Source organism: Colletes latitarsis, chromosome 6, assembly GCF_051014445.1.
Source record: "Colletes latitarsis isolate SP2378_abdomen chromosome 6, iyColLati1, whole genome shotgun sequence".
Taxonomy (NCBI): Eukaryota; Metazoa; Arthropoda; class Insecta; order Hymenoptera; family Colletidae; genus Colletes; species Colletes latitarsis.
Window position 1 is genome coordinate 14461970 of NC_135139.1, and position 25835 is coordinate 14487804.

Below are 25835 nucleotides of genomic sequence, written 5' to 3' on the forward strand. Positions count from 1 at the left end.
CTAAATTTGTTAGCGTTATCTTTTAGTACAACAGACACATCTTACAAGCAAATTCATGAAAATTATTCCTTTCGCGTTAATAACAAGAACAGAAACACTATACAAAAATTGTTTTGTGACACTTCACGCACTCGCCAGCAGAGGGATACGCTCAACCTGCATCTCTCTCACAAGTACTCGATCGACCATTGAATGTCCCGGTGTCTGAGGCAGGGCCTGCTATATTTATCTTTTTATATAATTATATATAAAAAGATCAAACTTTATTAAAGTTGTCTAATGAATTCCGTGTTTTTCAAATATCTTACAAATTTTATTGTGAACAGTCGAACATTTCTGAAAGTCTGACGTTATGTAAACATATTAGAAGGGATTTTAATGTACATCGATGCGTCAGATGGTATTCAGTTTAACATCTTCTCCCTCGTGAATATCAATGGCCATTGATACGTGTCATCTTCTTTCTTTTCCGCGTCAGCACACACCTGCCCTATTCGGGCGCAGGTAAAACACACGTTGGATGTTTAAATTAAACGTGGGAAAAGGCTGGCGTGGCTGTTCGTTTCTCCTTTCGCTCGGGAAGATCGCATAAATCAACATATATACATTCGTCGAAGAAAAAACTTTGACGCGGTGCGTTTGGGAGCTAAGGGTATTCTCCTTGGAGAAGTTTCAAGGGCCTTTCTGGAACGCGGTGGAAGGGAAAAAGATGAACGCATACGATGGCTGGAAAAGAACGAGAAAAATTCATCGGTCGAATTTTCCATTTCCAAGAGTAAGAACCCTTCGTGCTCTTTCGAATAATAGTTGCGTTGATCTCGGGGTTAAGGCAAATGGGTATCAAATGTCACACTCTCATTCGACGTCAGGTTATCTATTTGGCTGTTGATGATACGCTGTTTCTATTTAATTTCTAAATTGGTAGCGTTTCATATAATTTCAGGATGATCTTTTCGTAGAATAAAGCTCTAATAAAGTTAGAGGATGATTTATTTCTTTTTGGTTACATAAACGTTTATGTAATACAGAAGCTTGTCAATATTAGGAAAATAGAAGAGAATTGTTTGTCTGTGTAGTTTTTAAACTAATAGCAATGCTTTGAAGTAGATGCCATTCGTAACTTATAAATCAGAATCTGGGTAGTGCACTGCCAAGTATCTTGACAAAGGATTCGATAGGTAGGTCGTATATCCTGGGACCGCAAGCTCTGTGGTTTACAATGAACGTGCGGTACAATAGTGACGATACAAATATACCTTAAACGTCAATTAATCAATCCTGATACAGGTCGAAGGTCGAGAGCGATATGACAAACTTAAGTGCAGTTAGAAATCGGATACTATTACACAAAGGAAATGGTTATAGTTTGTCAAAACCGAATCATTTATCCCTGTCAGTATAGAAAGTATCGATTTGTTGAATACTCCACTCTTCTTCATTACAAATAAAGACTTCTTGCTTTTATAATTATGGACTATCATCTTATAACGACTGACTTCGTTTTAGTTTTTTATTTTTACTATTTCCTCCTTTTCTTTTCCCTTGTGTTTACAAATAACGTAATCATTCATTTATTTATATTTTCTCTTCCATCGAATCTTTTTTTTACTTTTTCGTCTGTTTTTATTTCGTACCAAAGGGGTTTTTTCCGTTAGATTAATGAATAAATTATCTTTGTAAAAAATTTTGATTTTATTAGATTATAAATCAAGGAATCCCAAACTTATATCATTATTTATTTTATAAAAATTTTATTTTATACTTTAGAAAGTCTCTGGATTTTAAATAGATTAATATAAATTTAAATCAACATTTCATGCTACGTGCTACAATGATATTTTAACTTCATCGATCCTTAATGATGCATTCTTTTGTACCGAGCTTCAATTCTCTTATTTTATCCTTCTCCGTTTTCCTCATTCCCTCTTTCCCTCTCTCCGAATTAAGGAAGCTGAAGATCGCGCGCCGACGCGCTCGTTTAACCTTCCATTTTTCCAGGGACTGGTTCTCTATTTATTTTCTTAGTAAATTACTTGAGGACGGTCCGGGACACGGCGAAAAGGGGTGGCTGGCGGGGGTGAATTGTCGACGAAGGGTGTGAGGGAATGAGAGAGGGAGGGAAAGAGACAGTAAGAGTGAAAGAGAGACGGAGAGAGTTTAAAGACGTCTACACCCACCTGTTGAGACGCTCTCATAATTAATTCCATTTCACACCGCCACGCGCTTACTTTCTTCGCGCCACGATGGAAAGAATGAGAAACGGAAAGAGAAAAAGTGACAGCGGTAGAGACGGAGTGTTTTATCGTTGTTTAAGAAATTCTTTCCTAATTCTTCACATATTTATCCATATTTTTATAATTATAAAATGAGGGCTAAAACATGATAGTTAAAATTCATGAATCGAACGAGAACCTGCTTATATTGTTTAGTAATAATATAATTTCTTCTAACGAAGTATTTAGAACGATGAATTATTCAGATTTCTGAACTTTAACAGGACAGTTTTATAAAATTGAATAATCTGAAGTTTCGTTGCTTGCTAAGGATACATAGTACTTAGGTGATTTTAAATCATTTGCAGGGGTAGATAAAGCGTTCGTAGCAAAGTCATGGACAGTGGTCAGCAACAGAAAGTTTCAATTTACAATTACATTCAGATTTTCCGGTTAGTTTCCAGTTTCAGAAAGAATCGCTCGAGACTCGTGGAGAAGCTGTGCCGCATACACAGCGAACTCGGTTCTATGTATATAGTTCGGACGGAGTATAGTTCGCTGGCTAAACTTTCTTTCGCATCCATTCGGTCGCGTTTTAATCTTTCTCCGGGTTTGGAAACCCGCAGGGCCGTCTGCTCCTTCGGGTAGTTTCATTTCAATTTCATCCCCCGTCCCGTATTCCAGCCATCTCCAAACCTCGAAGCTAACGGAAGAGGCAAGGAATAGATATCTACATTATGCTGATACGAACCAACTACGTTTCATCCGCTTCCTACTGTGGTCCACCCTCGCGTCTTTCTGGCCACCCCTTCTTTTCTCCCCCTCTTTCCTCCCAAGTTCGTTCGTCCTGTGGCATAATCTTGCCAACTGCGATATGTAAGAATTTTCCACGGAACTCGCGCGACGCGTAAGAAAAGAAACGCCACGGAGTCTGCGAAAAAAGCAGTTGTTAGTAAAAATTGAAAATGCTGAATAAAATTTGTTTCTAGGAATCCTCGATGTTGAGAAAATTAATATTGAAAGTTTATAGGATATTAATAAATACAATTTGACTAACATGTCGATTATTCACTTCTTTTTATATATTTGGTTTATTAAAACTTAATATTTAGAAATACCAATATAGGTAGAAATAATGCATATTAAACGGTCATATTAGTCAAGCCATTCATGTAAAAGTTGGTTATTATATTGAGTGTCAATAGGAGAAAAACAATGATAAACACTATATTTAAATATTTTTGCTCCAATTTGAAGCCCTCTCTAATAAAATGAATGTTCTAGGATATAAAAATTAACAAGAAGTGAGAATAAAGCCAGAGAACTTACGTTTTAATAAAACGTAAATTTATATTGTGATTCTTCATTACAAACTTTCGTATATTTAAAAAAATCTTTTACTACTTTTGTATTGAACTTTTACTGTTTTACTGTAGAGGAATATTAATTCAAATAAAATATCATTACTTAAAATATGCTTGCGAGGGTCATTGTCCTTCTTTTTCAAATTTTCAAAATCAATTTTTTTGCAAACGAAGCTCCGTGTGGGAAAACATTCTATATTTCCGATTCACATTTTCACGTAAAATCATTCCGCTGTGTGTGAATATTTCTTTCTCGCGGGATACCGTGTATTTGAAGAAACATGTACATCCCAAAACGTAAGGTCTAAAGGTGTCTGAGTTTGTGTTTGAGTCTGAGTTTGGTATACGTCGCTGAGCCACGTTAAGAGACAAACAGGATACGAAAGAAAGTAGCCATTGCTCGGCTAAAAGCGGAAAAGGAAATCGTTCTCCACCTCCGTCGTGTGGGGGGTGACTTCCTTCCTTTTTCTTTTTTCCAAGTGAACTCATGCGAAATATCGATTCGCCATGGCAGCGTGGAGCATATAAATAAGAAGAGTTTTCCTGCGTGCACACGCGTCACTGCCCACGCCACGTTCTCGTGGCCCCTCCAGCCCATTTCTCTGGCATTTACGTCACGGCACCGGGGGGGAGTTTTACACTGGAGATGGGTGGAGGGTTGTGCTCGTGGAACAGAGGATGAGCGAGTTTCACTGTGGAGTAGAGGGATGCGAAAGAGACGGGCCAGAGGGACGGAGATTATGCTGCGGGACTTCTGTGTTGGGGGTGGGCTGGGGATCCGAGGGGGGGCAGAGGAGGGGAGAACCTCCTGCCTACGAACGAAACATCTCCCTCAAAAACCATCCTCGCCCCCTTCCCTCCGTCACCCTTTCTATCTATCTATCTCGTTCTCTCCATCGGCCGACCCCGGTACATCCACCTCTAGTATCGATTCACTTGCGATCTTAGCACTAGCGACGGATACCTTTTGCTCAAAAAAAAAAGTGAGAGAGCAACGATGACAGCGCGATAAGCGAAAGTGAACGACAGCTGTGCGTTCCTCTGACCGTTGGTCGGGAATGTACTGCTGGCAGCTGAAGAAATTTGTCCTCCAAGGAATGTGGGCCAATTGGTTAGAATTCTGTCGATTTTATCTTCTAACTAGTCGAAACCAGTTGAAACAGACGATGCCATCAATGTTTACGATCACCAACGCAAGTAGAAATAATTAGTAATGGTCGACAGATTTTTCGATTCACTTTTTCATAAACTATATTTGTTGTTTTGGGGAGGAGGCTGTTGGAAACTGAACAGTGTTTCCTTAAAAAGAATGCTACCCTTATTGGCCAGAGTTCCACTGATTCGAATAGCTTCTATCTAGTTAGACCTTGTTCAATCAAATTGTATCAACAATCGTCAATGTTTACAAATACTTACTAACATAAGGAAGAGTAACGAGTAACAGACAGATACGGTAGATCAAAGTGTCGGCAAATCACGCGTCGCATTGTCAAGCCTTTCGATATCATCGAAAAACTTGCATTGATAATGGAAAAAAGGGTCGCGATCCGCGACTCTGGAATTATTCGATCTGTGCTCCGAGATTCGACTGGTACGAGAGAGAGTAGCGTCGAGGGTGGAGGGGGTTGGTGTTTTGAGTGACTTCGGACGATGGAGGGGGGCGGGCGTTCGCGTGGCTGCTTGGAAGTTTGCCGGGCGGAGCATAATGTCCCTAATGAATCCTCAAACTCAAATTAAAACTTCGAAATTGTCGGCAGTCAGCGAATGCGACACTCGATTCCGTAACAATGCAAAAGTTCGCTTCCTCGTGTACTCTCAGTTGCGAAGGAGAAAAGAGTCCCAAAACAAATTATCGGCTGTCTCGTTCACGATACGCCTTCGAGGGGTTTCCGTGCATTGGCCGCTGCAGGAAAGAATTTTTCTTTCTTGCTTGACATCTTGTTTCCCTCTCGAAAAATCCTCGTTTCATCGGCCACGTTCAGTTGTGCTCCGTTTATCCAGAACAAATTAATTGAACGGCTGAGACGACAGCGATTCCGCCGATGCGTCCGTCCATGCTACCCCTCACCCTCTACTGCTCGTCTTCGTATAACGTATAAAAAGTTTTATTTGACGTGAAATTGCGAAATAACGATCGCTATTGTGCTAGTAAAGTGTCTCAAATTCGTGGAAAACAATCTTTTCGGAAGAATAAAATTGGTAAAATGAGTTATTGTTTCATTCATTGAACGATTTACAACGCTCTATACTATTGGTGATGTTTTAGCAGATTTGAAAAATTTTAACAAAAATATAGGTTTCTAAATTATAAACGGAAATATAAATAACAAAAGTATTTAGTTTAAATTATGGTAATATATTTGTTCAATATTGTATATCTTCTTATGGTGATATCGTGCTATACTAGTGATGTTTTTTACTTGACAATGTTAATTTTCACAATTGTTACTACTCAAATTTAATTTGAAAATAACTTTTACATACATCTCGTTTGATTTACCGTGCATCTAAATTAAATTCTAACCATGTACGAATTACGATCATATTTTTGTGGAACAGTGGGATTCGTAACGACGACATCGAGTAACGATTCTTCTTCGTTTGCAGAAATGCGAACCGTGTCGCCCCAGCCGTCCGCGTTGTCGTTAATAATTGAATAAATCGCGTCGGCATTGTTGCAATTTTCGCCTGGCCCGACTATATGTAGTGTTTGCTAGCGCGTTACAAAAAGAAAATGATTACCTTTCAGCCGCGACTCCGCGGCCAACCGCGCGGGTAATTTTCCGCAGGAAATTTACCGCGGTACATCATTACCTGCTGCAGTCTTCCCTGTTCGTGTCTATGTTCACAAAGAACCAGAGTGCGAGAGAGCAAAGAGGAAAGAAAGACGAGGAACGCGGTTTGTACCTCCCTCCTTCCCCTTTTTCTCTCATCCTTTCCGCGAGGTTCCTTCTCACTCTCTCCTTTCTTCGCGAAAAGCGAAAGAACGTCGTTAGCTCGCACGCCGTACCGGCTTGCCTTCCACCCTCCCCTCCCAGTAGACGTCGCAAAAGCTAACGGGGAGGGGAAGGTGGCTAGTGGTGGGCGTTGGTTACCGAGGTTCGTCGTCGACCTCCACCCTCTCACCCGGTTCCCCTTGAACCGCCCTCCATACAGGTCCGCACCCTCCACACCCTTCCACCCTCGCGGCACCGCTCCACACCGCGCCGCGTTCAGTCAGCGAGGGTGGTCTGGGGTGGGATTGTGTATTCGAGATAAACCACCCTCCCCGTCGACGGTACTGCCACGTGTGCGCCGACCATTTTGCTGAAACATAATGTAACTCGGAACGATGTTAAAATATGGCGCGGCCTCGGAATTACACGCACCCCCGCGTATATTAGAGCCACGAACCACTTTCATCCCTTCCTTCAGCGTTCTTATCGGGAATGGATTCTGGCAGGTTCACTTCGCGCGATTGAATATCAGGCAAAATGGAAAGAGAATTAAAAATGTTTTCCCGTGGTTCGTGACGTTCTTCTCCTTAGAGATACTCGTCTCGTCTGGTTGCGACTTATTCTTACCCTCGTATCTGATTCGACACTCACGGAATGCAAAGACACCTTGCGACGCGATGTGAAGGTTTTATAAATTCGTGCAATTATTTTTTTTTTGTTTTATATCGTCGATCGTTTATTTTACAATTTCGTTGATTGTCGTTTCTGTACAAACTTTGCTATGTAGTTGGCGGCGGTTTAAATCTAGCTACGTTCGGTCGCGCCGTTTTAAAGGGGAAAGACGCTCGTTCGAGGTCAGAGTCCGAAATTAAAAGTGGCTGATACGGTACGGCAGAAAAGTCACTGAATAATAACTGGTTTCGTGTCGTTGGAAATGAACATAGATTACCTTGTTGTTTCGTGGCATGAACGACAACGGGTTTTATGCGGACGACTGAATTTTTTATAATTTTCAATGAAAACGTCGACCTTCGACTCGTGGTGCGAGGTTAATTTATAACGTTGGCACATGCTCGGCGAATTAAGCTTATCGCAGTCCCGGTCTCACGTGACGCGTCGTTGCGAGAGAAAAAATGTCACGGTTATGATTGAATATTTATAACGAGACCGTGTTACCTTTGCATCGAATCTCGCCTGGGAAACTCGTTCTGCAGAAACTCTATTACAACGTCGCCGTTTATTTATGTACCATTAAAACTTATAACGGAACTTTTCCTTCCGTACTTCGACCATGTAAAAACTGTCGCAACTTCATTTTGTGACATTATGAAATTACTTGTCCGGTTTTCCTTACAGAGCGTGCCGGATCCTGCATAAAATGAACTTACAATATGTAGAAATTATTAAAAACTTTATTACACGAACGACCGATGCTCTACTATTTCAAAATATGCTCGAGCATATTTTTTTATCAGCGTTGAATTAACATCTCTCGTTTTACAAGTATATTTTCGTCACACTTTTCGTCGTACGCGTCAAATCGATAATAATTTCGACGCGCACGTGAGACACAATAACGCATGTATTAAGGTTTGTAAAAAAATCTTCCAAAAATTACATCGATTCGTCACTCGCGAAGTTCGTCGAAAAGCGCCGAGGGGATGCACCGAGCGGTCAGTCGTTTTGCGAGCTACTGGCCACTCGCAGTTGCATCCGCTGTACGAGATGCATTCACACACACATGGAATCATCTCGTCACATACTGCACCAACGACAACGAGGGAATCTGCATGACGAAGCGAATGCTTGCTCGTAATTCGATTTCTGGGATTAACTCCGCCGCTCGGACATCTGCGCACCCAATGTTTTTCTCGCAAATTTCCGTTCCGAAAATTCACAAAATGGTCGACCTTTTTTTATCCCGACAGATGTGCAATTCTCCCTCGAGGTCGTGGTAAAATTACTACAAACTGCATTTCTCGTCGACTATACTACATTATATTACGCAAAATAATTGCGAACAAAGAGATAACATACACAATGGATATTTCAGAAGTAAACAAACAAGGTATACAATGTGATCTATAGATAAAAATATAAATTAACAATGTAGTCTATTAAAATTAATAGTTTCCTTGTTTCCATATATGTATTGGTCAACATTAAAATTAAATTTTATATGTAAACATTTTTCACCACATTTAGATTATCTTCAGATACAAACAAATCTACAATCTTATAAATACAAAAACGTCGAAAACGTTTACGTATAAAATTTAATTTTGAAGAAACATGAGTACATGTATGCTCGCAAGTTCTATATTTCATTTTATTCTTTTTTAATATTAAATAAAAGTATTAAATAGTAACAAGTTGTTGAAACGTTGTAATTTAAGAACAAGTCATTGATAATCACTTATTGTAAATATTATTATAGATTATATATAAGATTAATATGATTAAGAATATTTTATCTTACAGTTTTAACTTTCAAGTAAAACATCTTTGAGTCCATATTTATACCCATAGAACATATTTACCGAGTTTGATTGTTGAATTTGAAAATATCCTGTGTAAATATAGTAGGTATTAATATATTCGAATTAAAGTCTATATAACAAGTTGTAGCTCGTAGTGCCTTGTATATACTTTGCATAAAGATAAAATTACTATAGTAGGCGGTCCTTACATTGTCTTGAGCACTGTATAAAGAAGACTATGGCGTTATTTTTTGAAAAAATTTGATGCAATCACCGTCACTGGTCAGACACACTCGAAGACAAACATTGAAACGCGTTAGAACTATTTTTTATCCGACCGAAACGCTATGTAGTTCCGTAACGACTAGTGGACTTCACCCTTTGCCTCGTCTCTGAATAATTTTTTTCTCCCTTTCCCTCCCGCTGCTCGCCCCACCCTCCTTCCCGTGAATCTCAAAACACGAACAAAGGGCCCGAATAAATACAAATAGCACTTTCGAACAACAGGCCAACGAGGTCTCCGCCTATGGCGTTGTCTGCAAGGGCCCCGTCCTCGTTCTTCCTCCTTTTTTTATTTGCTATTCCTTTGTGCATCTCACGGAGACAATTTTTGAGCGAGCTGCGAGCGTTCACCGAACGCGACGGATCCCCACGCTATAATTGGCTTTCACTGGCGTATCGATATCGCATTATGTTTGCTGATTAGCATACTTGCCTCTCCAAAGATCTCTTTCGTCACGCACATAGTAGTCAGGTATGCCAGAGCAAGGCCCTACGAGTTTTGGGACTCGACGGATGACTTCTCTCGCTCGAAAATAACGAAAGATCGCTTATTTTAACTTCATGGGAAAGATTTTTATTTTATTGCTATAATTTGATAATCAGTCTGGCCAGTGATGTTCTTTGTTTCTCTACAAAGTTGTGAAAGTTAACATTAAATAGGCTCAAATACGTTTACGAAATGTGAAACTGATACGTGTAGTACATTTTTTAATTTCTAGACCAGACTCTTAAAATATCAAAACTTTAAAATATGTTGAATTAAATAAACAAATTCCAAATCGCAAAGGAAGTTTCCAAAATAACTTTCGTAAGATTTGTTAGATGGGATAATTTTTAACAACACCATAAGTGAGAAAGGAGAGTCAAATAAATTTTCGTTTTACAAATTTTTATAATATTCATTAATTCGTTGAACTTGTAATTACTGAAACTGTTCGAATTCAAGAAATTTTCTTTTTGCCACATTAGGTGAATACATAATTTATAATGTCAAAATGTTTAAAACGTTTTATTATGTCGAGTGTCTGTTGTACATTGAATTTTATTGAACACTTCTGTTACTTTTGTTTTTCCTTCGGTTGGTTTTTTATATTCGTCCTTTATGCAAATCAGATACGGGATTACGGTGCCAGGGACGGTTGCACTTTTGCCAGCCAGGCCTGGTTTTGAATAATTCCTCTAGAACCCAATGTCACGGTGTCACCTGGGTGAATGAAATCCGAACAGCCATGAGAAAGAATGCGACGTTTGAAACTGCGTAAAGATCGTAATGTAAAACAATATTATTCAAGTAACTACTTTTTGTAACGTTTGTCATAGCTCCATTTGGTTTATTATTTTTCTAGTCGATTCCATTTCTACGATCGAGCCCATTTATAACGTATCTGACCATATTTTTTAGACCAATAATCATCCTGACAACGACTTACAAACACTTAAAAATAATATTACCTACTACCGCTTAAAATGTTTCACAATTTCGAAAAATGTAACAACAGCTGTAACACCTGTTGTACGAGTCACAAAACATACTCTTTAGGTTACCTCGTGTAACGTTTACTCTTCGTAAATACTTACCTTAAATAAGAACAGCGAGTGCAATTTAATGAATATTAATGCACGTGTTACTTTGGCGAATTGTATGCCACTGTCCCGAGGGTCCCGTGAACTCGCTTTTGCCATCAGCAGCAGTTCCCAACCGGAAGTTAATTTTGTACAAGTAAGAAGCATCGGGAGGACCCACTACATTCGTCAATGAATTTGCGAAAAGTACGGTTCCATCGTAAACTTTTCAGCGGGCCGAAGGTCGAGCCCGTTTTTAATTCGAGGTCAATGGTACTCGAGGGAGACTTAAAACTCGGGCGAACGATGGGTCTGTTGACCCCTAAGATTTTTTACTCGGGGTGGATGAAATCGGACCACCCTGTCATTAGCATACAAAAGTCTGGTTCTCCGCTGGAGAGGTCCGTGCCGTGGTTAACGACAGTCATTACGTTGGTTGGCAGCTCGTAAACTTTCCTTGCGGTTCTTTAAAATTCGTCCCTTCTTTGCAACCGCACTTCCGCATTCACCTTGTCCATTTAACGTTTATTTGCGCATTATCGCTCGCTGCTTCTGCGCTACCCCTAAACGTAGGGGTATTCTATGATCACTTAACTGTAGAATGAGTCATTTGAACTGGCTCTTCGAATATATTACCAATCTCTAACGAAAGAATTTAAGTGCCAGGTTAAATTTAGTACCTCCTGTGTTCAAATATCATTCCAGTTATTTTAATTGACAAACAAGTGAAACAAGTGAAACATCATTCAAATACTTATAAAGCTGAAAGATCGTCAAATAAATTATTACTTCTTGTTTTCGATCGTTTATTATTCGGTTAAATTTTATTCATAAATTTCGAACAAACGTATTTGTATTTAGAATATTGTGCTCGTCATTTATTGTTCAAATAAAATCTCTCGTTCCGCGACCTCTCTCATCCAGCTGCAGAGAAAAAATATTAAAAACGCTGACATAGCGCACAGTAGTCTCGGTGCATTTTCCTAACAAGGATTTCCGTATTTATTGTCAGATTGAAATTCAATAGCGTAGAAAATATACGTGCCACCGCATTCAAGAGCATTGACGAACTCGACACGGTACGTTCTGAATGGCACACACGAGCGTCGTCTTGAGAAAAGTTTTGCCAGGAAATGCCAGCATCCTGGAAGAAGGAAGGCGTCTCTTTTTTTCGTAGTCTGTTGGCTTTTTTGTCTCTGCTGGCTGAAAGGGTTGTGAAACGAGCAAGGGAAAGGTGGAGGAAGGAAGCTGAGAAAGACGGAAGTTAGGAAAGAGGGACCGTGAAAGAAAAGGACGAAACGATCGTTGCTAAGACGTGTGGGAAACTAGCCTACGGTATGCAAATGAACGACTGGCGGAGTAAGGAACGGCCGAGGGGCGCAGGGGTATACAGTGCAAAAAACGCTAACCTTCAGATTGGCATTGTGCTCGCTTCTCATAATGGACCAGTGGCACCGATCTTATGTAAATCGTCGTTGTGATCAAAGACGTGCCAGTTTCTTTCTTCCTCTTCACTTTCTGATCTTCTGATGTATTCCATTGATTCGACGTACTGTCGGCGACTCGGACTTCTCCGCTTATTTCACTTTGCCTTTGGAATCGTGTAATTGATCGCTATGCGAGCTTTTCATTTCGCTTTTGTGTGATCGTTGTTTATTTTTCAATACTGTTCTAAAACCGAAAGAACAAACAGATTAAGAAAGGTGGATGCATTTATTGTATTCAAATGAGTAGTTTCGTGCATTTTATAAAGAAAGAAGACATATCCTTATATTTATTGTTCTATGTTTAGAGTGTTTCTTCTTCTTGATACACTAGCTGGACGTTTACTCTTTGTAGCTGTTAATCAAGTTCCTTGAGAACTCCAAACTGTATTTCAAATTATATTTCTTCTCTGGATCTGGAAAAATAGGATTTATCTAGCCTACATTCTCTTCGATTAGAATTCTTCATCGTTTAGTAGTAATATTATTAATGTTCAGTTATAGAAGTTGTTAGACGGAAAATATTTATGAAAAGCATGTAACTTCACTGTAACGTTGTCATTAAGGAGATAAACATTTGGCTGTCCTTTACCACGGAATAAGAATTTACCAGACATAAAAATGGAATAACAAAATGCAAATATTGTTGACTAAAATTGAAACATCAACAGACGCGAATTATAACGATAGAAATTCAGATCGAAGCCTGGGTAACGACTAATTCGCGTTGATTCGGGTGCTACTGTAGCGATTAATCCATTTTCCCTCGTAATTCTCGCTTTCACTTTTTGTTTCTGTTTAATCGCCGTCTGGCAAGCTGCAAGAGAACCTCGGTGCCGTCCAGAGGCGACATCCGGCGGCGTTTCCGCGTCTTCCCCGGAAGTTAGGAGCGTCGGGGGTGGAGAGGAACGGATCATCGCGGGTTGGAAGTGGGCCGAGCGGGATGAAATCGATTTTTTTCTGTCACCGCCGGAAGTCCGAATACCGTTTCCCTAATTTTATCACGAGATGGCGCCAAATCAACCGTTTACAGCTGATGTTATTACTTTCGTTCGCAACTTCTTACGCTCAATTTCATTATTCAGCAATTCTACGACAATTCATTGAATATTAAATACCTTAGTCGCGTGATAAAGTTATCTTTCTTTTTCAATAAATAAAATGGGCAAGAAGTTATTCAGTATAAACATGTTATAAGCTATGAATAATGTGACGACATTAGGTTTAAGTCCTCCTCCAAGCCGATCGTTCCATTGAGATAGTTGGTCACCTGAAGAATGACCTAAGCCTCCAAAAGCAAGGACAGCAGTCAGATAAAATAATATCGAATAGTCTCACATTTCTTTATTTCGGAAGAAAACAAATAAATGTGTAGCAAATACATATATGCTTACGTGCCTATATAATGTGTTGATTCCATATCGTATACGTGATTGTCGCATGCAACATGTTACCTAAATGTTGTATCAATAGAATTATGTTTTGTTGTATGTGTCATTGTCGCGTGCAACATGTTGTCTCAGTGGAATCGCGACTTAAACGCTGATAAAAAAGAATAATTAGCATCTGTCGCAGGACATCGAAGACAGAGACATCTGACAACGAGTGTCGAAAGGTCGAGGTTTGATTTTGTGCACCCCTTACAAGGCCACCCCTTGCCCACATGGAAGGTGGGGCTTGATGGTATCCGAACGTCCACGAACCCACCCTTCGCCCGGCCCAACCATGCCTCCCCTACGATCCTCCCTTTTTCTCTATTTCCAGCCCTCCCAGCATCTTCTTCCGCGCCATCTGCGACCCTGGCGTTGTACTTTCGATAGAGACAGACAGAACTGGAATTCAATTTGGTGCCTTTTGAGAACATTTTACGGTAGGACTTTCGTCGATGGTCAGTCCGACACATTCTTCTATTGGGATGGACAGCTTACCTTGTCCTGAAATTTTTTTACTAGGTCCACAAAAACGTAGTTTCTTATGCCTTTCTTAATTTTGAGTAATGTTTACTGGCTGATTTATTTATCATATAGGACTATTCAAAGATTTTGTCAAGGGATGGTTCTTCTTTAAAAATTAATTTAACATCTAGATAACCTCTGTTAGCTTTTTTGACAGACTATAATTTTGAATGATACGTTTTGATAAGTATAATTCGTTATCATACGCCATGAATTCTATTTATCGCGATATAATAGACATATTATTACTCACACGCGAGGTGCTCGGATTGAATATTATTAGAGTCGCGAAAACTAGAAGTAAGATTCCGTAAGGTTCAAATTCTACAACATACTGCGTAGGTTAGGCTGCAAATTTCGTTAACGCGTCGTAAATAATGAAAGCAAACAAGGAAAGGGAAAAGGAATAGAGAGGGAAAGGTCGAGCAATGGAAAGTTTATAATGCCTCGACGATAACACGTGGCTGCAAAAGTTGAGGCATTTCCTGAAGGCACGCGACGAAAGTTAACACGGCCACGAGACCAGTTCCGGGTGGTCGTAATTTGTACTTCGCTTCCCCTCCGTTCCTCTTCCGTTATCTCTTTTTCTCCAACTCCTTTATATAGCGCTCGTCTCCACTTTCGCCCTTATCTGATCACAAGTTTTCCTCGTTTTCTGCAGCTGCAATTCGACCTGTGCTACGAAACTGTACGCTTTCGTTATCAAGGCTACTGAGATTTTAGTCGAAGATTGCTGATATCTATGTTAGCGAATTGCAACGTACTCGTGAAATTGCATTCTCAACTTTTTATGGTCGAACGCTGTTAAGTTTGACATATTTTTGTTCGAATTAGATTTATAAATCTCTCTTTACCCTTCACTGTATAGTATTAAAAAAATATATTCTATTTCTGAAGAGTAAAAATTAATACCCATGCAATTCGTTCTAGTTCATTTTTTAAAAGACGCGGGACATATGTTCTAACGAAGGTAAATTTTATTTTTCAATTAATAGAATTATTAAATTTTCAAGTTCAAATATTAGGACGTATATTTGCTGTTCGATACTATTACTATTGCAGTAACCCAGTAGTTGAAAGATTCCAAGAAGCAGAGAGCAATCTAAAAAATCCGATAAAATCTCGCACGTAATTTCGTCGCTGGTACCAGCAGATCGAATGTTAAACAATTATGGTATAAGAACGATGGACAAGACGTGCATAATTGGCCCGAAGTCTTCTCGGGAGGACCAGCTGCGTGTCTAGAAGCGATGTGCCCGTTTGCTAACGCGCTAACTGTTCATAAGAGAAGACCATCGTCGGGTTCTCGCCCACTTTTCCTCGCTGAATATTAATTATTCTCTCGGAAGGTACACCTGCCCTCACCCCCAGGGCCGGACATACCTATACACGCCTGTATACATGTATCACGGCTCATGATTCTCGCCGCAGATTATCCTAACAGTTGTGTAACGAAGTCGGTAACGATCGGTCTCTCGAGGATACGAAAGCAGTCCCGTGCTTTATACGACTTGCTACCCCCGAAAATGGAGAAAACCGCACGATGTAGTCGCTTTCTCGGTAAACCACCCATCCTTCTTCCGACGTTTTATTTACCCTTTCATTATCTCTGTATTATACACGGTCAGCCAAGGGTTTAATATCGAGTCTTAATGAAAACGTGGTTCACTTTTTCAAAGATTCAGCGAGGGTGAAAGATTCCTGTTTTTTTTTTTTTATTTGAAGGTGTAACTTCGTTTTAAGACAATGAAATCTTCACATATTAAATAAAGAATTCAGTGTTTTAAGTTAGGAAAATACGTAACAATTTAATTTGCAAGCTTCTTGTATTAGAATGAATCAGAATGTCATAATGCTAAGCTAGTATAATTTGAAAACGTTTGTCACCTGGTACCTTCTATTTCGTGTATTCGTATCTCCTATAGATTAGGCACTCCGTTGATCAATCGTACAGAAATCTATTTGTCAGCGAATAAATTCGTTCAACTGCATCTCGCGATCGTAACGGTTCGGAACCGAATAGTCCTTTCAGTTATCGTATCCCCCTCCAGTTAATACATTTTTTTTCTCGTATTTGTTTCGAAAAGCAGATGTCACGGTGGAATCCCTCCAACGCTTTCACGCTTCTAGTTCTATCTCTATGATTCATATTTTTCGACGCGCAACCGGTTTTGTTATTCCCCGTCACTTTTTTTTTCTTGAACGCGGTTCAGCTCGAAACGTCGTACGCGTTCGGCGACGAGAAACGGGGGTCGCGAGGGAGGGAGAGAGAGAGTAACCTAGGGTGAGACGATGGGATAGACAAAGAAGTGGAGAACGGAAGATGAAGAGGATAACGAGGAAGGAAGGGAGATACGAAGCTGGTCCACGCCGCCACGTCGAATGAGTTAACGGACAATGGCGGTCCACGTTAAAAAAATAAAGGAAAGAGGGACGAGGAGCAAAGGGAGGGGGCCCTCATTACGAGGGGCGCCCCCGGTGTATTTGTCGATAAGGGGGCCTATATGCAAATGGCCGTCCCTCGCCGGGCGACGGAAGAAAAAGTTTCCCTCTCAGTTGCGCCCGTTTGCTCTGTTTCCCTCGGTGCACGAATAATGCCCTCTGACGGTGTACCAAAGTAGAAAAAGGGGGGTATAATGTATCGTAATCAGATGATCAATTATTAAGAGCGCGGCAAAAAAACAACGAGGGTTGACATACGACTGACAGGACAGGAACGTATCCGGATACGAGGGGGCCTTCGTACTTTTTCTCTCTCACGACTCGGCTTCGAGCTTCACGGAACGTAATTGATACTCTCAGCAATTTTCGAATTATTCATTCCACGTTTTGCATAGGTTGCTTTTCTCTATGTACTCGAATTCGTTTAAAGTTTTAAACCGAGGCTGTGCTAAAATATAAAGATTCCCAAGTTAAGTAAAAATGTTATAGCCAATAGTCAATATTTAACCTTTTTCTTTTTTTCATTTGATGATGACAAAAACTTGACATTTTATAAGTACATTGAACAAATGTATTTGTATGACTGATACTAGAATTACTCCAGTATCAGTTATTATTTTTGGTTTATTTAAAAATACTATTCGAATCTTTGGGTAAAATTTAATCTTATTTTTTTCGAAGGATATCATTTTCTTACATATTTTATTTTTCGTTATGGGTAAATTGTAAAATTAATTTTAGTACTCTTTTTGTTCGTTGCCTCTAAACGATATTCTACAAACATAACGTACGTCTGTTCAAAGAGGCACATAAAAACCTAATATAATGGCGTGCTCTTTTTACCTTTCGGTTCCGAAATATTATTCAACGCGATATGAAATTGCGTGCATGAACAAACACTACCGACGAGCAAACTCGTCCTGTACATTGTTTAGACACCCTGCATAATAAATGTATCGCTTTCTTCAGCCTCTGCCGCATAATAAATGTATCGCTTTCTTCAACCTCTCCTGCATAAGTAAGCAAACTTTCCTAGGTATATGCGTCGAGAACGTTAGGACAATACCCTGATATCGAGTTACCAATTCTTAATGGATGTGGATCTAACCGCGATCATGCATGTGATAGAAGGTAAAAACTAGTCGTGAGTATTTAAGTAATAAGATGACAGTGTGGCTGATGGCGAACAGTCCACGGACTGGGTCAAAGAGACCCGATATTTGGACTGCGAGGGTTAATACGCGTATTCGTTATACACGTTGGTCGGGCTTTGTAATTATAATTTCCATATAGAAACAGATCGATGCGAGGCGTTTGAGGAGTTTGCATTTTCGAACAGTCTTAAAATATTGTTAGATTTTTATCTTTAACTATTAGTTTAATATTATTATTATTATTATTCATTTATTAACAAGAAAATCTCATTAGTACAAAAAGAAGTAATATCTCAGGAACAACAAAATAAAGATTCCAGAGAGAAAATATTATCGCTTATAAAATTGCTTTATTGGTTTCTGTGTGTTCTAAATTTAACGTATAGTATCAGTAGCATTTCGACAGCTGATACGTAACGATTATTGATACCGATTGTTAAAAATGAAAAGGATAGCGATGTGTGTCAAATATCATAGATGTACCTGACTTGTGACACGTGTCACTGAAAACAGGATAATTTGCTGCCTACTCGCAGGTAGCACGAACATATTTGGGGTTGGAGCAGGTATACACGCCTATATATCGAGGCGATTCTGAGGGGTGGCTTCGCCAATCAATAGATTCATCCCTATCGAACCATCGACACTATTGTCGATACACGATGCATTCAGCTGCACCGTGGGACATGCAGGTTGCGCTTTGATGCACCGTGCCACAAGTTAAAGAGATCGTTGACAAAGTGACGAACACAGGTTCCTTCCGTTGTATTTTCAAATTGTCCACTTTTTCTCGACTATATGTATCGCTCAATAAATTGAAGAAATGGCAAGTATTCTTCGATCGAATAAACGTCGTAATAAAATCACTATACGTTGATCTTTTCTTCCACCTACAAGTCGAGTAAAATTTTATTCATCTTTGTTTAAACAAAAGTGGAATTATTCTAATAATTCTACATTTAAATACTCGTAGGTACATCCTGAATAACTGACATTAACAGTTAAATTAAATTTTACATCTGTTGGGACATAAAGTTTGTCCCGATTTTATTTAATTTAAATAACCTTACTTTGATTAATTTTTATATTTTTTCAAATAGAAAATATGACCGGGTGATACAGAAAGATAATAATAACAACAAAAACGAAACAAGTTGATATTCTTTTAACAAATGTCCACGTTTATTCGAATGGAAACTTAATTAGTTGGATTCCTTTCTTTCTATCGATACTATTGAACGTTTGAATCTTGCAACGGAATTTGGTTCGGCCCCTTCGCATAAAATTAATTAATTAACGGTCGATCTGTCGACATCTGCGAATGCGTGCCGTGCAGAATCGTACGAACGTTTCCCTGCACGAAGGATAAAGAAAGAGGGAAACTGTTCGAAAGGGAGGCTGGTTTTAACCTCCGCGTGACCCCGCTGGGCGAAAATTTGTGTACGCGTTCGGGACTTAATTAGGTTACGCCTAGAAAACGGGTTGAAGTTCACACACTTCATTAGAAATTCCGGAGGGCCGTTTCGTTTTGATGTATGCGCCTTTCTTCTTGTTTTTCCCGTTCTCCTACCGCGCCCCTCGTGCTTTCGCTTCTTTCGTCGTTTCCTCTGCCATGATAATTGAATGCGGAAGGTTCCACCGGCGTCAAAGATTTATTTTCACCTTGATTATTCACTTGCATCTTTTCTCATCCTTAAAATAGATCCTGGATGACAGTTCATTTGTATGAATTTATATCGAAGGGAACGAAATGAATTTCTTTCGTACGTTTGTTAACGATTTAAATAAAAAAAACAGTCGATCACAGGCTAACTAGATCTCGTTCTTCATGTTTTTATTCCATTCTCTTAAAACGAAATTTATGTGAATGAATTGGCATGAAGGATTTCTAGTGAAGAAAATTATCAGCAAGATGAAAATAAATTTCTCATTGCAGTGGATGAATTTAATTACATGCTTATCGTGTATTATCTCTTTCTTTTTATTATAGTTTCTGATACAGTTTACGGTTTTTATTGTAAGTAAGAGATAAAACATGAGTAACAAAATACGACGCTTCCGCGATGCAAGTAGTTGCTAATATTGCGAGCATTTGCATGAAACCAGTCTCTGCTAATTATAAATTTTATGCGGTAACCGTGTAAGGGTACGTGTGTTCGACATAGACGAAACGGATGACGTGATCCTGTCGTGCCACGAATCAGGGCCTTATGTAAATGATATCCTGTGCACGGGCATCAGCTGTTCTTAACCTATTCCAAGACACGATCGCGCAGGAAACCAGATAGTTGAGCTACCCCCTTCGGGAGAACGATCCCACGCTATCTTCGTTTCATTGATACAAGAAGCAAAATTCATTGAACAAGCTTCTTAGCTCCCCGAAAAATGATTACTCGATAGGTGCTTAGATATCCAACTTCTAAACCAATCATATAATCACAAATAATCTTTTAATTCGACAATTTCAAGATCTTCCATTGGGAAAACAACTGCAAGAAATTTTTAATCTAAAAAATCCACGAATCGATATATTTCGAATTTGAGTAATATGTATTTTTCGATTTCACAATGTTTTTAGCATGCCTCTGTTAAAAGTCAAATCTGTAGGATCTTAAGGACGCGATCACGATACGATAAAAAGAATCGTAAATGAAAGTTACGTATCACGCGACCATCGTGAAGCAATTGTTGGCCAATCAGACGTCTGAAAATCGTATTATCATAGAATGGCCTCACATTTTACGCACACTTTTTCCGCTAATGTGGTTTCGACGAGAGTTTCAAACAACCGATCGTCTAGCAATTACTCGCGCCATTTGCTTCACGACAGTCGGTCGATACGCGATTCTTACTCACGACATTTTTCCTCGTCGCGTCGCGTCATTTAGGTGGGAGAATGGCTTTAATTGCGAACGCGACAATTTGTACGGGGAACAGCTTAACGAACTTTTCCTTTGTCACTCGTCTCTATCGATCCCGAATGAATACCCACCTCCCCTCCCGTTAAGGAGTAACTCGGCAGTAATAATTTTTTAAGAACTCTCGACTTCCTTCTTCCCGTCCCCGCTCGTGCATTTCCGCGGTCGTGATTCGTACAAATTGCAATTTAACAGTGGCGAGAGAGAAAGAGGCAGCAGGCCGACGTTCGTTCTGCTCCTCGAGGATTTCTATCGAGAGACGTAATCCTGGAATGGCGGGGCGGCGCGGGGGTCGTTTAATAACGTAATTAGCCCAAAGGATCGGGAATTTCTGCGGCGGATCGAGAATAAATTAATGCAATTATCCTTGATCGAGGGCGGTTGCGACTGGACGAAAGGGGTTGGAGACACGAACTTCGCCCCCGTTCCCCTCTCCTTGGTTTTCGCGACACGACGGGAACGATTCGGTCGTTTCCCGTACTCATTGTCGGCTCTCCGTCTTCCAAGTTCGTCGAGTCAACCGTTGAAAGCGACCCGGGTATCGCTCCGCGGCGGAGGAACGCTTATTAACATCTCATCGATTCGACTCGCCCAATTAACTGACTTACTTTCTTTTCTTTTCTTTTTCTTTCTTTCTCTATCGTTTTTTTTTTTTTTTTATACGCGCTCGAAAGCTGCATCCTCGAGATCGCTTTAAATGAATACTCCACGGAACCTGAGCGCCCCGCGGGTGGTTTCTTTAGTATGCTAAATATCCTGCCGCTCGGCCTCCGGGGTAAAATGTCAGTCCCTAAATGCCTGACCACCGATTAATAGTCGCTTTTTTCGGTTTCGGCGGGAAAGGCGCGCGTTACGGTCAATTATTAACTTAACGACAACATTGACGCAACGTGTAAGCCTGATCGCTTCGCGTGCACGAGACTTCCATACTAAGTGTCCTGCTTTGTAATTTTGATATTATGTAAAATGGTTCGCTTTTTGTTTTCGCCGTGTTGCCCGACGTTTCGGATAGGTACGCTGTCATAATGTAATCTGAAAGATCGACGCTGAGGCATACTCGTATCGTGACTGGAATTGCTTTTTCAGAAAATTTATTTCGGAATTATTTTCGTAAACGACGGAGGCGTTGCTTTTGTTACGATGTAATTATCGACATAGTAGTTTCAATTTGATTTTCTACCCACCAATTTATATTGAAATTCGCAAACCCAAATATTGTTTGGTGTTAGTATGAACGTATTCTGCTAGAGTACATTTGAAAATATATGAATTATATGTTTGGTTCCAATTGTATTTGTTAATTCCCATTTTTTGATGCCATACATAATATTTTTAAAAAGAGAAAATATTCAACTGGTAAATTATCAAAACGCTTTGTATCCGAGAATGAAAAGACATGCAAGTTTAAAGATATTCAGCGACGTTCGTTTCTACGAGCCATCCACCCTCGTTTCTAAACATTGATCTGAATATAGAACTCCGAAGCAGTTCTCGAGCGTTAGATCACCGGGTGGCGACGTGATCTCGCACGAATTAACGGGCCCGCATATGAAAAACGACGTTCGCATACACAATCGTGCGCACCACGAAGAAAAGAAGAAAAATAACTAGAACGTAGGAGAAGGGGAACATCGTATAATTCGTACGATGAAGGGGTACGTCTTCCGTTCTCCTTTCGTGGATGTGGGTTTGGATTCTCAGGCACGGTCGTTTGTAATTATGCAAACTCGGTAACAAGGGTGCAGGGACGTTGTGGACCTCCGGAGGCACCCAATTGATATAATGAAATTTGTGTAATCGTGCTTCTGATTGCTCTTGAATTCTGACACAGTATACGTTCTTTTATCGTTTATCGTTCTTGATAATCAAGTTAACAAGTAAAAAGGTACACCTTTTTTTACTTAATTATCGAATATTTTCGACGTATAGTTAACACTGGGATCAAGCAATTATTTTTGTCGCGTAACGAATGTTGGTCAATTATTGTGCTTGCAATAAGAAAGAACGGAGCGCAAAAATTAAAGGAATCTCGTAGCAGATGTGCCACCAAATCACGCCCCTGGAAGAGAAGGAGCCCTCAAGGTAGTCCGTGCAAAGGGCCCATTACGCGAACCGGCCCCGGAACAAGAAAAAACGACACATTGTGATGGGATGTATGCGCAGAGGGTCGCACCGTGGGACTAGAACAAAGCGGTGCGATAAAAACTGGGTATGAATCCGAGGGCCCAGGCGCCCGAGAAGGAGGAGGTGGAGGAGGGGGAACGGGGGCCAGTGGGGGCCCCGCGCTTTCAAACCTGCTCCAATACTTTCAGTCATCCGCGTGTATTCGAGCCGCGTTTCCGCTCGTTTCTTCGCTTCTCTTCGCGTCCTTTGTTCCGCGCTGCGTTCGTCGCGTTCCTCGCGATCCACCGATACGATAACGATTTCCTCTTGCAGAGATCACCGTTTGTCGCGATTCACGCAAGATTTTCTCGGTTCGTCGTGTGTCCCTTTCGCGTTTGGTCTACGTACTCGCGCGAACCGCCAAGGGAATAGTGCAGTTGAGCGTCGTCATTTATTTCACTTTTGAAATCCATGAATGGAAATTGGGAAAAACGGAGAGTTACAGTGGATTCTTGAAAGTTAGTGCATGGGTTTCAAAAGTTACGATAGAAAAACGGTATAATTACAAAGAGAATTATAGAATGTGGGTGTAAATTCTGGGGTGAGTTTATTGGGCTGTTATGTACGAAATGTCTGTTCGTAAGTAGGCTGTCAGTGTTTGTGTTAGTAGATGTTAATATTGCTTACCTGCAATATCTCATTTTACTGTAGATAAAATTACTGATTTTTAACAACTGTGCTCAGCAACGCAACTTATAGTCAACATTTCTTCTAGTTAAATATCTGCATAAAACATCTACATGTTACTAGTTGGCAGAGATTTATTTCTTCGAATAGTGAATATTTATTTCAATGTAAAAAAAAATTTTTATACTACAATCCAGGGTCAAATAAAAATACAAAAGATAAGTTTGCATAGACGATTTTCCTACTTAATTTTACTTTGTAATTTTAGTGGAGGCAACCCTTATACGAACTTTCTTTGTTTCTGTGTTTTGAAATTTACCTCTAAAGTTTTGTCCACATTTTATGAGACATCTTGACGATTCATTACATTTTCATTGTTTATATAAAGTGGGCCAATAAAAATTAAAATATTAATCGTGTGGTAAAAGGTTCTTTCGCTCGTTTAAAGATACTTGACAAGAATATAGTATACAGCATTGCTTAACCGAATCGTAGGATCTTGTGTTTACAAAAGATTTTTTGCGCGCCTTTCAACTTCCACGTGGTCCATAGTAATCTACAAGGACACGCGAACCGGAAAGGAAGCAAGATTCGTGGGATCCTGCGAGTCGAGAACCGGAATGATGTTATCCCCTCTCGTTAGATTTGCACGCGTCCGGCCCAATCGTAGTTCCACCTTGGGCCTCGAGCAACCAGTTTTCGAGCGACCCGCGTCAGTTTAACCTGTACCTTGCTAATCGTCGAAAAATTAAGGAATACTTTTCTTATAAGAGTGTTGGTCTTCGTAACAGCTAAAACGATTCAGGGCATTAAAGAAATGCAACGCGTAAAATAACACAGTGCGAGAATACCTTGTTATAAAGTTTTATTTTAACGATGTTAGTTGTGTCGTAATTAAGAAGTATTTAACGCATTCGTCGTTTGTTGGAGGGTGTTCCGCAAAGATGGCGGCCATTGCCTCGGACGATCGTGCTACGAGGGATGTGGAGCATTAGGGCATTTCGAGATACACACCCCTGTTTGTAGGACGCAAACCGACAAAGAGTGGTCAGACTTTTCAAGATGGTCGAATCAGCATGAAGTTTGTGTCTTGAAGTGGAAAGTTTTTTGACGTTTCGTCTGGAAAGTGTGTTGTCTAATGAAAGTATTGCTCACCACGGATTTATTTGCAGCAAATGAATTCTTTTAACGAAAAGACACAGTAAAATGAATGAAAATTATTTTTGAAAACTGGTATGTAATTTCACCAAATGACCCTCCATTATTTAAACGTACATACATTAAGCTCCAAATTCACTAAATTTTATTAAAAAATTCAATTTATAATATTGATTAGATTATAAATTCAAGAAAGTTCAATATTGAATTTATATTCTATAGTTTTAGTATTTTCTCGTCTAAACAAGAACTCGAAACATTTTTCAAAATTAAAGAATTCATACCAAACTACCAACAAATAAAATTGTTTTAATAGAATTTAATAGATTTGTAATTTACTGTACGTATTTTTAGATAACAATTAAACGTTTCATAAAATTACATACCAGTTTTCATACAAAATTCCGGAAAATTGCCATATTTTTTAACTAGACATTACACTTAACAGTATTAACATCAGTAATAATCCAGAGTTCTTAAAAGTGTAATAATGCTAATTGTCGATAAACAATGCACTGAAGTCTCGATTATTTATTATTTTTTGCGCCAGATAGTAAACATTTTTTTCCGGACGAAAGCATAAAAACAACGTCAATATTAAATATGCGAGTTACGCGCGAGGAGCGAGTCTACCTGGTTAGTCGGGCTTTTATCCCTCGCGACGTAGGGAGCACGTCTCGAGAGAACGAAGTGGGGGAAAAAGAACGAGATAGAAGGCATAGCCGCGTATGGATTTGCTCGGGGCCGTTTCAAGGGTGAGGTTAGACCAGGGCGGTTTGAAAATGATGAAAAAGCTTCTTGCGTCACTGTCAGCCTCTGTCGACCATCCCTTTCGCCCTCTCCTTCCCTCGTCACCTACAGAAGAACCTGCACCCTCGCCCCTATCCATCTTAATATTATTATTTCATTCCGCTAGCCCGTTTTTAGAGCCTCTCGGCTCCTCTCTTTCTTTCGTTCTTTCTCCCGATCTAATCGTACGAGTACGAGTCCGACCTCCGTTCCCTTCACGGTGGAAACCACCTACCGCCCTTACTCATCCCCAGAACCAATCCACCCCCGTCAGGGGACACCCTCCACCTTCCGCAGCACCATCACT

General features: G+C 39.9%; 1 long non-coding RNA gene across 1 annotated transcript; it reads right to left on the minus strand.

Moving 5' to 3' along the window:
• Positions 1–5912: 5912 nt before the first annotated feature.
• LOC143342371 (uncharacterized) lies at positions 5913–8183 on the minus strand. The gene is made up of 2 exons (XR_013079791.1): positions 6392–8183; positions 5913–6290 (listed from the first exon to the last, which is right to left on the minus strand). It is a non-coding gene; the product is annotated as an uncharacterized LOC143342371 (long non-coding RNA).
• Between the last annotated feature and the right edge of the window lie 17652 nt (positions 8184–25835).